We start from the raw sequence: 15,385 nt of genomic DNA on the forward strand, positions 1-15,385 counted from the left end.
GTATAAAGAGAAAGATGCTGCTATCGCTAGAGAACTTCAGAGAGACAATGCTACAGCTTTAGAAAGGTTGGGTGAGAGAAGAACGTTGAGATTTTTAGAGAGAGCGAGAAAATGGGAGTGAGCGAAAGAGCAAGAAAGTACATATAATAAAGGTAAAAAGGAGAACGTTTAGTAGAATAGCTGTGTCAGAATTTGGCCTCTTGCCCCTCCGAGTTCTTCCCCCTCGAGCTGAATAATGTATCCCTGGCGAAAAGCAAAATAAATTAAACCGGAGCACCCCCTAATTTCCTCCCGACTATCTTTTGTTTTACATCCATGTATATAATTTATTATCTGATCTGGGGAGAAAAACGCTGTTGGCTCCCGAACTGCGTGCGCTCCACGTCATCAGGAGAAAAACAAGCAATGGCCGCAAAAGTGAAAGTAATTAGGTCAGCGATGAGGAGGAAGAGATAAGAAAGGCAGACGGCGGCGTGCACGCGAGCGTGCATGCAAGCTTTACGCCAGCAAAAGCTTGCGGGTAGCACTTTGAAAAGCCCCTTACTAAAAGGCGAGCAGCAGCGCATGCGCTGCTCTGGGCTCGACCTAAACACAGACACTGATGTTCCTAATGAAGAAGCAACGGGGGCGCCTGGCCTTGCAGCTGTGTCATGCACCTAGAAAACCTGTGTGGTTATGCTGAAATGGGAAGACCTATGCTTTTAGAGATGCCACCCTGATATAACAAAGCATTGTTGATAGAAGATGCAGCGTTCTGCCTGCCCCATTTCAGCTTCAGCAGAAGAAAAGCAGCTCAGTATTCTCTACCTGGAATGTTTACTTGTTTTGCTGTTGATATTAAAGTAAATATTTGAGGTATTTTCGCCGAAATGAGACGCAAAACCTTGGAGCCTTACTTATTGAATGACAGTTAATATTGTCTTTCATTTTGGTTTATATCAACAGTGCTCCAGAGGTTGACCATCGCGAACAAATTGTTTTGAGGTGTTCAGCCTGTAGTCTTTTTCGTTAGTCGATTATGAAGACCATTTTACTATAACAGACTTGTCAAATACGGTTGAATGAGGTAAAACATACATACTGGACATATTCTATCTGACATGTTTACAGTAAAACATGGACATGCGATTTTACAGTTTATGAATTCAAAACAGTCTACTTTAAAATGGTGCATGGTCTTTGATATACTTTCTTTAAAGCCTGTGTGGTACTTCCTAGGAGTAAACCGAAGCCCAACGAGATCTACATCTAAATTCACCTGTTAACGTATGAAGTGGACTTATGAGCTAGCTTGAGGAAATGTGAATCACAGTTATGGTCTGTTTTAAGGTTTAAATTGGTATACATGCATTTTTATTGTATCTTTCTTGGGGTGTTTGTGACTGAGCAGGCTTATTAAATGGCAAGAAAGACATACAATCTTCTGAAGGTGTGTTACTTGTAACACTAGGATTCTGTTTTATTCTTCTAACTGGAGCCTTCTCAGCTTTTGAATTCTGACTAAATCTAACGTTTTTCAACAATTTCTCCTGTGCGCCGATATGTGGCACCATAGGACCCCACCGCAGTCTTGTTTCATCTCCACAAGGGATGCTGTGGAGCTATAAATATTTATAGCTATTTTTAGACATCAGACCTGTCGATTGACGTTAATTCCTTTTTCCCCCCGTACCTTTCAATGTGGATCCAGAGCTTCTCTCCCAAACCTGTTGGTCTTCATCGACTCTCAAAAGGATTATTCATTATCAGTTTGATAAGGATGTCTCCCCAAATACCAACACCATCAGTAAAGCCACCAATAGAAGCACTGCATCAAACCCAGATCCTCCTAGTCCTTAAGCCACAGAAAAGTACAGTGCTTTCAACCTCACCTTCATTGAAAAACTGCAGAAGATCCTACAGTTCATGAATAACAGAAAGCCTGCTTCATCTCTTACAGCTACTGTGTCCCGTAGAATCGTGCCATGGTTAGCCTTCAAAACCCTATCCCAACATGCTCCACTTACTTAAAGCCACTTATGAAGATGATATCTATCCATCAAATTTCATAAGAGCTCACTCCGGGTATGCTCCCTCACCATCACTAACAATTGTTAGTTCCTTCCTCTGTCAAGGCATCTTCCCAGAAGCTGTCAAGACAGTCCAGATCCTCCCTGTCAAGGCATCTTCCCAGAAGCTGTCAAGACAGTCCAGATCCTCCCATTCCTCAAGAACACTTACCACTTACCAGCTCATCACTCACGTTGATAACCATCTCCTGCACGACTACCACTCTAGCTTCACTTCACGCTGCAGCACAGAGACCGCTACCTCACTCTTCATAGATGATGCTCTCTTGACCACAGTTGAGGATGACCCCTGCCTTTTGATAATGCTGCACTATTCAGCTGCCTTTAACACAGTTGACTACTTCAGCTTTATATGCACCTTGTAGTCTCGATTGGGATTCACCGGCTATGTCCTTCGCTGGTTATCCTCCCTCCTTTCCAACTGACACCAGTTTGTTCACATTAACACCTCAAGGTCCCAGGGTTTCACACTGCTGTCATCTTCAACATCTATGTTGAGCTTCTTGATGTTCTGATCTCAGATAACGGCATCAAGATTTATCAAGATGCAGATAATATGCAACTCTGCATGAAAATATCCTCTGCTTCACATATCCAACGCCTCAAACACTGTGTGCACATCATCCAGACCTGAATGTCCAGCACCATCCTGAAGCTCAACTCAGCCATTATTATAACTTTTCTAAGACATTGCCTAGGTTGTGTAATATTCGGAATGGTTTGCAATTTAATTTTAATACTCCTTTTATTCTCTTGTTATATTTCTATCTTGTTTTTGTTTTTTATTGTTAATGTAAAATTGTGTAAAGGGAGAGTTATGGTGGAGGGTAGGTTCTGTAAGAACCACCTCTTTGAATCCTCCCATGTCAGCTATGGCATGGTATTAGATAAATGATGTAATGTAAAGGATGATGACGGTAGGGAATGGACATGAGGGACTGTAAAGCTGTTGTGCATCTAATAAAGACCTCTTTTACAAAGATCATGCCTGCTCACTCCTACAATTAAATGGCGTTCCACTCCTAAAGTGCTGTGCCAGGAGGTACTGAAGCTGGGGCAGTGTCTGCACCTTCAAGGAATTTCCATGACTGTCAGTCATTTGGAAAATACTTTGAATTCTAGGGCGGATGAACTAAGCAGGTGTAATCAAACTGATCATTCGTGATGTCTACACTTTGAGGTGGTACAAGGCATATTCTTCCAGTGCATTATGCCTTAGGTAGATCTTCTCACCACCAACAGGAACACTCATTGTCAAACTTGGTGCGCTTCAGAATTTCTGCCTCAAAATTCTATAGGAGATCCTTTTGACTAGTCATGGAACTCTGGTCTCCTTTACACGTTCAACCTCTATCACTGCTTCCCTGGGTTCTGAAGACGGTCTGGAGAGATTGAGCTCAGCTCATTCTGATACCCTCACACTGGACATGGAGAGTCTGGTACTCCGGCCTGCTGATTCAGAGAGTTTCTCTCTTTTTGATCTACTTCTTCAGGAAGACCTCCTCCCCAAATCTTCAAAACCTACACCACCTTGTGTAGAAATTGAGTGGACCTTGGTGAGCAAATTCAATCTTCTTGAAGAAGTAGTGAATGTCATCCTGGCTGCTTTCTGTCTTCAGAAGTTAATCTAGTCTGGACACTGGAAAAGTTTGTGTCCTGATGCAAGCATAAGTGTCAATCCACTCCACTGACCATTGGGTCAGTGTAGTACAAACAAATCTTTCTGATGTATTTCTGTTTGTATTGTTGTATTCTGTTGCTTTACTTGCACAAGCTATGTGATTATCATCAGGTTCTGGGGTTCTACTGGAATGTTCTGGGGAAACGTTGAGGACCAGATGAGCTTGTACTGCAGCTGCTACCTGGTGGCTGCGTTTGCTGTGTCACTGAAATAAATCCTATTACTTCGGATTTCGACTGGATCCTATTCTTTACAATGGTGACGAGTTAAAGGAAACGTCCTGTCATTGTTCCAACACAGGAACAGATTTTTTTCCTTTACCCACGTGAATTTTCTACATCTTTACCAATTTTGACTGTCTACGTTACTACGCAGCATCTATTGTTCAGCTGAAGCTGTTCACTATTCCCCGCAAGTATTGGGGTTTGTGAGAAGTTGGCCTGACATATGCTGTCCACTCTTCTAATGGGCACCTTGCACCAGTCCAAACGGCCCTTATTGATGGTAGGTTAAAGACAACCTTTATAGAAAGCTATCCTAGTGGTAGCTGTGGAGAGCAGCATTCAGCCTAAGTCTTGGAGGAATGTAAAGCAGCTTGTTTTACCAGTCTATAATCTTGTGAATGACCAAATGAAAGGAGAACCACACCAGGTATATATATAAAATATATGTATTTATTATAAACACATCCCTCTAGTTCCTTTGAGGCTAGAGGCAAAAGTACATAAAGAAAACTTAATATCACACAGTACATTAGCACAATTTACGTTGAGCCCTAGGGTCGTACCAAACCATGTATTAAGAAAGTGTTATGAAAGCCACGACTTGACTTGACACAAGGCCTAGAGCCTGTAGAACCTCTGGGGCCACAAGGAACCACCCAAGATAGTGACACAGGGGACTCACGGGGACGCGTGTAGTGTGAGAACACAGCCGCGAATCACCATTAGCTTCTATGGGGAACGTCGCGGTTGGAAATTTAAAGATAAAGGACACTTAGGAGAGGACTTTGATCCAACCCCTTTAGACTTAAGGGGTTCTAGGGCCAACGGCCATGGGAGCATGGGAGCACCGGAGTACTCTAGTTACCTCACCCAGGGAAGCCGGGTGCATAGGTGTCTATTGGTGTCCGGAATCGTCGTCGTTTTCAATGGCGACCTGCTTCAAAGTGCTGCTGCCGTCCAAGTGGAAAGTGTCCGGTGTGATCCAGGCCTGGATCGAAGATGAGAAGAACCTGAAAGCAGAGGAGACAGAGTCTGGGTCACTTGCCAGTGACCAGGGGCACGAAAGTCGAATGCCCACTGATATCGTGTGAATTCAGGTGAAAGAGGTGAAGCTTGACTCTTCAGCCACGAGGACCAGAAGGCATCAATGATGACCAGGATTTGGATTCGAGCTTCCGTCCTCTAGTCTTTAGTAGAGCGTCGAAGCTCCAGGATTCAGTTTCAGAGTTTCGTCTAGGTGTAATCTAAAGTCCTGTTGCCAGGGGTTCCTTACTTATACTAAAGAAAGGGGTTGAACATACTCTGGGAACCCACCTATGGGAGAGTTTGATAAGAGGGGTGGCTACACCCATTTACTTTGTCCAGTTTCACACCAGAGCTGAGGCTGGTAGCCCTTGCAACCGGTTTGAACTGGGCTATGCACAGGGACACCAAATGTGCCCCCAGTGCTGACTTCAAAGCACTCTCAGAGTGCACCCACCCAGCCCCCATACACTAAAGCATGTCTGGAAGGTGGTTACACCTCCCTGTGACAGGAAACCTAATGTCCAGGCCTCCCCTGCCGGAGTTTCGGTCAGCAGCAGGAGGTCAGACTCATGTCTGTGGCTGCAGCATCCATTTTGTGATGCCAGGGCTCTTTTAAACTATTAACGGTTAGACCAATGTGTAGTAGAAGGGTGGAATTCTACCCCCGCCAGGACTGGCGGGGGAGTAGGATTCCAAATTGTTTGACACCAAACACAACATGTTTCAGTGCAGCCATTCCAAAGCTAGCATTTACTACGAGGTTATAATGCACTTAAGAGCTGCATCACAGAACAGCTTCAGAGAATAGGCTCCGAAAGCCGCAGAGGGGTCCAGCTCATGCATGGGCACCCTCTCACACAAAACCAAGAACCCTGCCTTCATGATTGATAAGGCCTGCCATAGGGGTGACTGACAGGTTTCTATGTGCAGTGATTAAAGGTAGATATTGGTAACCTACATCTTAGTAAGGAGTGCATGCACCACCTTATCCAGGCTGCAGTAACAGTCCTGTGGTGTCGATTTGGAAGGTTTCCCAGGGGTGGCATAATACATGCCGCAACCCCTGGTAGGCCTCTGGGGTACCAATGCCCTTAGTACCTAGTGTACCAAATACTAGGGACTCACAAGCGTACCCCAGTAACCAAACTGGAGTGTACCTAAAGTACATGCAACCAATTTAGAGAGGAAGCAGCCAGGCTGAGGTCCTGGATAGCAGAGCCCCAGCCAGACTAAAGTCGAAAAACAGTGAAACACCAGCTAAAAGTGGGGGTAACCAGAGTAAGCAGATCATACTCTCCTACTTGGTTTATGTGGGATTCCCTGGATCTTACATATTTGTACTTTGGAGAACCGTTATCATATTTCAAATAATTCTGCTGCGTTTCTCTCACCGGTTTAGAATGTCTCTGCTGCCTTGACACATTCTTTTGTTGTCTGTTCCGCTGACGACATTTGCAGACTCTTCGCCCACGGATATTCTTTTATTTTTTACAATTTGCATAAACATTCTTTAACCTCACACTGCGTGTTGTAAGTTGTGCGTACACGCTATGGCAGCCATCTTGAGCGGTGTGTTTCCAGCATCGACGGAGCCGTATGAAGAGTCTGTAATGTTTAAACTGCGACCTTCTTCTTCGCTTGTGGAATTTGTTTGAAGTGCCTGCAAGCAGCGAACAGGGACTTTCTCCATCATGTGTGGGCATTATTTACCGAAATTGAGTTTTACATTTTTCACTCTGATTTGCTCCAGGGAGGTTCTGACTGTGACACTTGCAGTTCGATCCACCAGCCAAGTTTCTCCAAAATAAAGGTGAACCTCTTTTTCCTTGGATAAGATGGAAAGAAGAATGTTCCACTTAAATGAAAGCAATAGACAGAGAACGTATGGGGTGGAGCATAAAAAAAGTATTTTCCTGCATTGTTTGAGTTCTGTGGGCCAAGTTGTCTTCAGGACCCTGCCACAAGCTACTTTACCAAGTGGACAAGGTGATATGGATGCGTACAAGGAAGCAATACTTAAGATGGAATTAAGGTTCAAACCTACCACTAGTGTTGCCTTGAACAGATTTAAATTCTATACCAGGGCTCAAAAAGAACAAGAGTTATTTGATGAGTTTCTCACTGCTTTGAGAGGTCTTTCTATGCATTGTAATTTTGGTCAAATGCCAGACGAAATGATTAGGGATCAAAATATTGTACATGTAAAGAGGAAGAACACTCAGGAACAACTCTTGAGTTATGGGTGATCCCAAATTTGAAGAAGCAATTTCCACTGCCAAAGCATTAGAGCAATCAGAGAAATGGATGTCTACTGTTAAAAATGTAACTCAACATGTGAAGGTGAAGGATGAGGTGTGTGCACTCAAGCGGGCGGAGGTTGGGAAGTGTGTTGATGATTTCCGCTGGGCTAAGGTTGGTACCAATGGTGCTGTTTGGCGGGCTAATGCTGGCGGCAACACCAAAAAGTGGGACAGAACAGATAAGCCCAGTCCACAGTCATGCTACAGATACTGGAGTAGTTCCCAATCTAATAGAGACTACTAGCCGCAAATTCCTTAACGTAGAATTATCCCCAGGAGTGAGACTTGATCGGAAAATGTTCTTTGCCACAGCATCTCTGCACGCCGGGGGGTTGTACCACGTGACTCCGCCCTGACGTCTGCGGGCGTGACGTCAGCAATGTCACATAAGCCCCACCCCGCCGCGCCGACGTCAGTTTTTTCTCTTTTCCGCGTACAATGCGGATCCGGATCGTGTCCTGGCATGTTTTTAGGCCTCCTTTTAAAGCTTTGCTTTAGGGAACAGTGTGGGAATGCCTTCGGGCTTCAAGACATGTACTGATTGTGCACGCCAGATGTCGGCGACGGACCCTCACCTCATAGTATTTGGGCGTGCACCATGACTCTACGGACTTCGAAGCTTGTTAGCACCTCAAACCGAAGTCCCGGCTGGGGCACCGGATGAAATTGCTATTGGCCCGCTTGTCCAGGTCGTTGTCGTCCCAGCGTCCGTTCCCTACCTCGGAAGCCAGGCACCACCGATCATGTCTGGGCATTGCCCTGCGCCATGGCCCCAAGGGCATCGCTCGCCAGCTGGTAGGTCCTGCAGCTTGTCTCCAAGGCCTTGTCCTCGTTTGGCAAAAGGCACGGCTTCTCCTCGGGGCGTGTGCCCCCGCCAGTCGCCACCCTACCCGCCATTTCCCGGTATTGGGGCAACTAGGGCCCAAATGAAAGCCTATGCTGCTGCTCTGCAGGCTTCTTTGGCCCCTCCTCCTCCTTCTGATACACCTGCGGATCCCTTGCCTCCCACAGGGGCTTCCACAGAGTCGCCGGCGGCTTCGTCCCCGGCGCCGACGGCTTAAGGTCGTAGGAGAGTGGTGTCATCGGGGCGCGGCCCTGCGGGCTCCCCTCTTCGACCCACGGCGTCCATGCCTTGCCACAAATCCCTTCGGGGCTCCCTGTGGGGTCGCAGGAGGTCGCCGGGACTCAGGGCTTGTCCCAGAATTCCCCGGGCCCTCTGAGCGGGTGGCTGCCTCGCCAGGGGCCGAACCGGCGCTGAAGGCTTTCCTCCCCAGCCCTGGCGGTACCGCAGGTGGAGGCCGGGGCCTGGGGTGCTTTCCCCAGTGCCTCTAGGCCCTCTACGCGGGCGGCTGCCTCGTGTGAGGTCGAGCCGGCGCATTTTCGACGCCGTTCCTTAGCCGACCCGGTTCCGACCCCACCCCATTCTCCTAGGGAGCACGTGATGGTGGAGGCCGACTCGGCGCCGCCAATGTCCACTCCGGGGCCGATCGACATCGAGCTGGCGCCTGTGGCTGACTCAACCGCCCTGTGCCTGCGTCTGGTCCTTGATTCGTCTCCGGAGGTTCCTTCCTCTCCGGAAGGTTGTCATCTCCTGGTCTCTTTCTCTCTGGAGACAGGAGGCCGCATTGTTGCTTTTTCACCGGAGTCTTCCAGGGAGGGTTCTTCGCCATCCCCGCAGCCTCAATCCTCGGACCCTCTTTTCCGCAGCTCGCGGTTGGCTCCTCCACTGGCTTCTCAGCCTTCCCCGGGGGTCCCTCAGATTCCCCACTCGTCCGTGGATCCCCCACCATTCAGGGGCTGGCCGCTTCCCCCTCTAGCTGGACTTGGGGACGGACGGCTCAGTTTGCAGCCATCGCCCACGGAGGAGTTGCTTTCTCCCCCGCTGTGCCCTCCGGAGGCCAGTGTTGCCTTTGTTCGGGCTATTTCCATGGCCCCTGGCATTTTGAGAATGGGTGACCCTGTCACCCCATTCCCTACGGATAATCTCTTGGAAGTTCTCCACCAGGGCTCTGGTAAACGGGACCTGCTCCTTTCTTTCGAAGCGTTGCAGCACAACTCTCTTTTGTGGGCGTACTGCCACGGGTGATCCGGTGCCTCAGCCACTCCTGCATCGCCACCGTTCTCCTACGCACGACCCAGTCTGCCTTTCATTTCATCCTTCTACTCAGGGCTCTCTTCTGCGGACTGCTTTTCCGTCCTTGCCTGTGGTGTTGTTTCCTCCGTCTCGGGAGGCCCGGTGGTTGGATTCATGGGGGCGTAACATCTTCGCTTCATCCAGTGCTGCTTTGCGGGCGCTCAATACTCTTTCTGTGTTGGCCTGGGCTACCTCTAGCCTGTGGGATTCTGTGGAGTCCCTTTGTTCTCATGTCTTCCAAGAGGGTATCCACATTGATCTGCGACACCATGTGTTGGATGGTCGAGAGCTGGCCGCTTTTATACTCCGTGCGGCCTTGGATGTTGCTGATGCTCTCTTCCATGCTATGGCCAGTTCTGTGGCTCTCCGTCGCCATGCTTGGCTGCGGGATGCTGTTTTTCCTGAGAATATTATGGAGCGTCTGGTTGACCTGTCCTTTGATGGGGTCCTTTTGTTTAACACTCATGCGGACTCTGCCATTCAGCTTCTCCTTGTGGGGCTCTGTCCTCCATCCCTCCATAGGCTGACTTGTTTCTTCATCTTAATCTCAGCTTGGTCTGGGCGCTCGGCTTCATGGTACTTGCCAGCTGCCGGTGGTGCCCGCCTGCTCTTTCTGGTCCACGGCCGGGGTCCTTGGCTTGGGCCCTTGTGCTCCTGCCTCTTGTTCTGCTGGAGCCTTGCGTGACTACGTCTTCTTCTCATGCCTGTCTGTCTTCTCTGTGGAGCCGTTTCTCCCTTGACGGCTGACTCGTGGCTGTGGCCGGTTCAGCTGCCTCCATTTCTACCTCTTTACCTTAAAGTCTTGGGGTGATTCTTTCTTCCTCGGTACTCCTCTGCCGTTGTCTGTCCCTCCGGGGCTTTCTGGTGAATAACCCTGGTACCTTGACTGGGTTTGGGGTATCCTGGCCTCCCTTCGCCTCGTCCTTGCTTCCTTCTGCTTTGTGTGGGCTGGGCCGCCCTTCTTGTCCCCATTACACATCCGCTGCTGGGGCCCTGTGTTTCTTCCTATTGGGAGGCTCTCTCGCAGGACCTCCTCCCTTCTGGGTATGGCTAGGGTATCTATTCTACATTAAGGAATCTGTGGCTAGTAGTCTCTATCAGATGTACGAGTTACTTACCTTCGGTAATGATGTATCTGGTAAAAACAATTCTATCTGCATATTCCTTCACGACCCGCCCTTCGTCCCCGGTCTGCGAGGATCTTCAGCTTGGTCTTCTGCACTCACCTGCTTCCGGGTGGTTTTGCCTTCTGCGAGTGCCCTCTTTCACTTCCTCCCTAGTGTGATGCTTTGTTCTGCTTATTTGATCCACTCCTTTTCTGGTGATTAGTTGGTGTGTTCCTGGGTACTTCTGCGTCCCAGCACCCTGGTCTTCCAATGTGGGGCCTACTCATGCTTTGCCCCTTTTCATTGCTTGAAATTTCTGACTCCTCTGCAGTCCTCTGATTTGGGGTCTCTTGGATGTGCCTCGGCCCGTAGCTCTTACAGGGGATGCGCCTCACCTTGCTGGTGTTGTCTTGGGGTAATTTGTCGTTACTCTTCTGTTCTGGCCTTGTTGTCCATCAATGTTTATAGACTGTGATTGCAGGCCTCTTCGTCTGCTGTGACATTTTTCACATACTTTTCTGCACCCATTGAGGATGTCGTATTTGCATGCAGGGTTGCTTCGCAGTAGCTGTGCTCTGCTCTTCCCTTCTATGACTTTAAGGGCCACAGGGCACTCCCCTGAGTGGTGCTGTTCCTCACAATTTGCTTATTTTCTTTTCTGTTTATCTTATTTTTTTGCACACTGTTCCTATATTCTCACAGTTTTTGTTTGTGATGGCTCCGCGTTGTGGTGCGGAAAAGTTCTCAGAAGAAAACTGACGTTGGCGGGCCAGGGTGAGGCTTATGTGACCTTGCTGACGTCACGCCAGCGGTCGACGTCAGGGCGGAGTCAAGTGTTGTCTGTAGATGTGAGTGCGTGTGGTGAAGTAGTGATATGTCGTTTTCAAAATGTTTTTTCAGAGAATTCAGGAATGTTGCATGATTTTTCCCACAGGATCAGACTTAAGGACAACGCTATTCCTGTGAAACAAAGATTATGTGGAGTTCCTTTAAATGTGATAGAGGAACTGAGGGGAGTGTTGGACACTTGTAAGTGAAGGTATAATTGAGGAGATTGAATCTGCTGAATGGGTTTCTACCATTGTTTTGGCTCGCAAGGCGGATCAATAATTGAGACTGTGTGTCAAATTGAGAGCTCTTAATTCTAACATTGTCTTTGATTGTCACCCTCTTCCAAATATAAGCGAGATGGTTTCTATGTTGGAGGGTGCTAGCATCTTTTCGACCTTGGACCTCCGGTCAGTGTATCTCCAGATAGAGCTGGCTGAGGAGTCAAAACAGTTGACTGCATTCAGCACCCTGCAAGGGTTATATCAATTTACCAGGATGCCTTTTGGACTGGTGTCAGCCACTTCTGTTTTTCAGAGGGCTATGTTCCATATTTCTGGAGACATTGTTTGTTTTGTAAAATGTTTTCAGGATGATATTTCGATTTTTCAAAAAATTAGAATGATCATATGGAACATTTCACAGAAGTATGTGGTAGATTGCAACCGTATGGACTCACACTTAAGGAACGGAAATGTAAATTGTTTAAGAAGTCTGTAGAATATTTAGGTCACACTCTGCCTGGTGATGGAGTGGTAGCTAAAAGGTCCAATGTTGAAGCCATAGTGTCTGCGCCTGCTCCCACCAACAAGGATCAGCTATTGTCCTTTGCAGGCATGTGCGAATATTATAGCAAATTAATTGACAATTTTGCCACCAAAATGGAACCTTTGAGAGGTTTGTTGAGGTGCAATGCTTAGTTTGTCTGGTCTAATGTTCAGCAACTGGATTTTGATGGCATTACGTGTGATGTTGTCAAAGCTCCAACTCTTAACCATTTTGTATGGGCAAAATGTGTGTGATCACTGTGGATGCCAGCTTATATAGTCTGGGGCAGTTTTGTCTCAGAGGTGTGGAAAGGAGAAGGGGAACGTGGCTTTTGCTTCTCGCATTTTAAATCAAACTGAGCGCAGGTATGCGGTTATAGAGAGGGAACTTATTGCTTGTGTTTGGGCAGTAGGATATTTCAGGAATTTGTCCTTAGGAGTGATCTTAAACCTCTAGTTAGCATCTTTGCTCCTGGAGGTAGGTGGAATTGTACAGCTCGCATTGCCATATTGGCTTCCAAACTCCAGGAGTACACTTTCACTGCAGAATTTGTGCCAGAAAAGAAGAATGTCACTGCGGACTGCCTTTCCCATTTGCCTTGTCTGTCTGCTGATACGTTTGATGTGGGTGAAGTTGCTATGGTGGCTGGGATCCGAGATATCTTTGATGGGCAGTTTGGAAGTATTTCTGAAGAGTTGTGCGGTCGGTGCAGGGAAGCGGATGAAGTTTGGAACGTAGTGAAGAGTTTTGTGCTGGATGGGTGGCCTAAAAGAGGTGATGTGAAGCCGTAATGGGAGTGTTTTTACGAAGTGGCTGGGGAACTTGAGGTGGAGGGTGGTTTGTTGTTTAAAGGGGGAAAGTGTATTCCTCCGAATGGTGTTTGTGATGTCATTCTCAGATTGTCTCATTTAGAACATCCAGCAATGTCATCTATGAAGCCTTTAGTGAGAATCCATTTTTGGTGGCCGAGCATGGACCGGATGAGTGAGTGCTGAGAGAATGTGACGTGTGCGCATCTAGTGAAAAGATGCTTAAGGTTAACGTCCCACCTTTGAAGAGTGTGGAGTGGCCTCTTTTGCTGTGGCAGAAGTTAGCTTTTGATATATCTGGACCTTACAATTTTTTGCCTGTAGACCTCCAATTTGCTTGGGTTTTGGTGGATTACCATTCTAAGTGGCCTGAGGTCAAGTTTGTTCCGCACACCACCTCTGGTGCCGTGATTGAGTTTCTTAAGGAAATGTTTGCTAAAGAGGGTTGTCCGTCCACCCTGCTCACTGATAATGGTGTGCAGTTAACTTCTAATGACATTGAGTTTTTTCTTAAATAATGTCACATAAAACATGTTACCAGTCCCACATGAAAATGGTCTAGTGGAGAGATTTAACCATGTTCTGACAGGTTTTGTTGGGGAGTCGCATGCTTCTGGGAGTATTGGGAAGAGCATTTTGAGGGAGAAGTTGTGGATGTACAGAATTACTCTGCATGCCTGCACAGAAGTCAGTCCTTTTAAATTATTGAAGGGTAGAAATCCTGCGTCTCAGTTGTGCCCTTGGTGGTTCAAGAAGAAATGGTGTGGTTTGGGTGAGGAGTGTGATGTGAGTGAAATAGCTGACAGTCAGGCGCAAGCAGACTAAATCCAAGGAACAGTATGATAAGATTTGGAGAGCCAAAACCCATGAGTTTGTTGTGGGGATTGGGTGAGAGTGCGCAAACCCGTGTATAGGCAAGGTTTCCCAGAGATTTGGTAAAGCCCTGAAAATACTAAATGTGTTTTTCAATTCCATCGTAACCCAATATGTTAAGGTATGGAATGTTAGAAAAGTTTCCAAATGTTGCAAACCTGTTGAAAACTGCCAGAAGAGTGAAAGTGATGGTGGACGTGAGATTTTTTTTATTTAGATTCAAGGTTCCTAATGATGTTCCCTATGACATTCCTGTAGTGTCTGAGTTACTTGGAACCTCAGTTGCTTCCCGCGTTACGGAAGCTTGCAGGAATTGTCCTGCTCCCAAACATTACCTTGATTTTGTTAAGTAATTTGGCTGTTTCCTTTTCTGCTGTTCCCTTCCTGCCCCTTCCTTTCTCTCGTTTTTTCTTCTGTTCTTTCTTCTCTTTTCTTCTTTGGGTTCTTGTTAAGGGGGAAGATGTATTCTATTCTGTTGCTTTACTTGCACGAGCTATGTGATTATCATCTGGTTCTGGGGTTCTACTGGAATGTTCTGGGGAAACGTTGAGCTTCCACTGCAGCTGCTACCCAGTGGCTTAGTTTACTATGTCACTGAAATAAATCCTTCTACATCGTATTTCGACTGGATCCTATTCTTTACAATTGTCTTTAGTTCTGCAAGGATTTTTCATATGCCCTATGTTATTTGTCGACCCTCTCTCCCTTTCTATATTTATCAGCTGTCTCTGTTTATTTGTATGTCACAGATGCGATACATTTTTTAAAAGGGATCACATACATGTTTCCTCCTTTGTCGTTCATTATGCCACAGTAATTTGTTTACCTTCTTAATGTGAACTGTGACTACTAACCTCTAAACCTGTCTACCTCATTGTGATTACTTCTGCTTCAATCAAGTGCAAACGCTGTAGCTGTAACTGAATATTCCACTGTTTTTCGGAACAAGCTGGTCCTTCGCCCTCCTGCATTATTGCTGCCTTTTCATGTGCACCAGTTAATCATACTCCCAGCTTTCTTCTTTCCACTGCATGCCTCAAAAGAGGATGAGAGGCTTCTTCGGTTGACAAGAAAGCCCTTAGATCCTATATCAATCTGACTAAGGATCACTGGATGGACGACCAACTCTGTTTGATTTTCTAGTGGAAAGAAAGGTATGGCAGTCTAGAAGTGGGCTGCAAGTTGTGCTATGCCTTGGTCAAGAAGAAACCTCCTTAAGGCTTTCTGATGTATTCCACCGGAGCAAAGCTGCCTCTTTGGCTTTAGCTAGGCGTGTTCAGGTGCTGTACATCTGCCACACCTTGCTGCTTGTGCGTCCACCAACATCTTTTCCTGGCAAGTACTATATTGACTGTCAGGTAGGTCTACTACAGGATAGGCCATTTTCCCCGCTTGGTCCTGCTGGATCTTTCTGTTGTGAAGCCCACTCCTCAGAACCTCCATCTATTGAGAGATACTGTTTTGATATCTATTTAAAATGTGAGGAATCCATGGTTTGAGTAGAGGAGCAACTTCCTTTTACATTTAGTAGCACGTTTTCTGGTGTATATTTAATGTAATTGGAGAT

The 15,385-nt window shown here is 46.9% G+C and overlaps 1 protein-coding gene across 1 annotated transcript in view; it reads left to right on the forward strand.

The window, feature by feature from the left end:
- The window catches only part of LOC147707147 (NBAS subunit of NRZ tethering complex-like), a 782,701-nt gene that overhangs the window by 575,988 nt on the left and 191,328 nt on the right, over positions 1-15,385 (forward strand). The gene's annotated exons all lie outside the window — the stretch shown is intronic.

This window comes from Lissotriton vulgaris, chromosome 6, assembly GCF_964263255.1.
Source record: "Lissotriton vulgaris chromosome 6, aLisVul1.2, whole genome shotgun sequence".
In the NCBI taxonomy this organism is placed as follows: Eukaryota; Metazoa; Chordata; class Amphibia; order Caudata; family Salamandridae; genus Lissotriton; species Lissotriton vulgaris.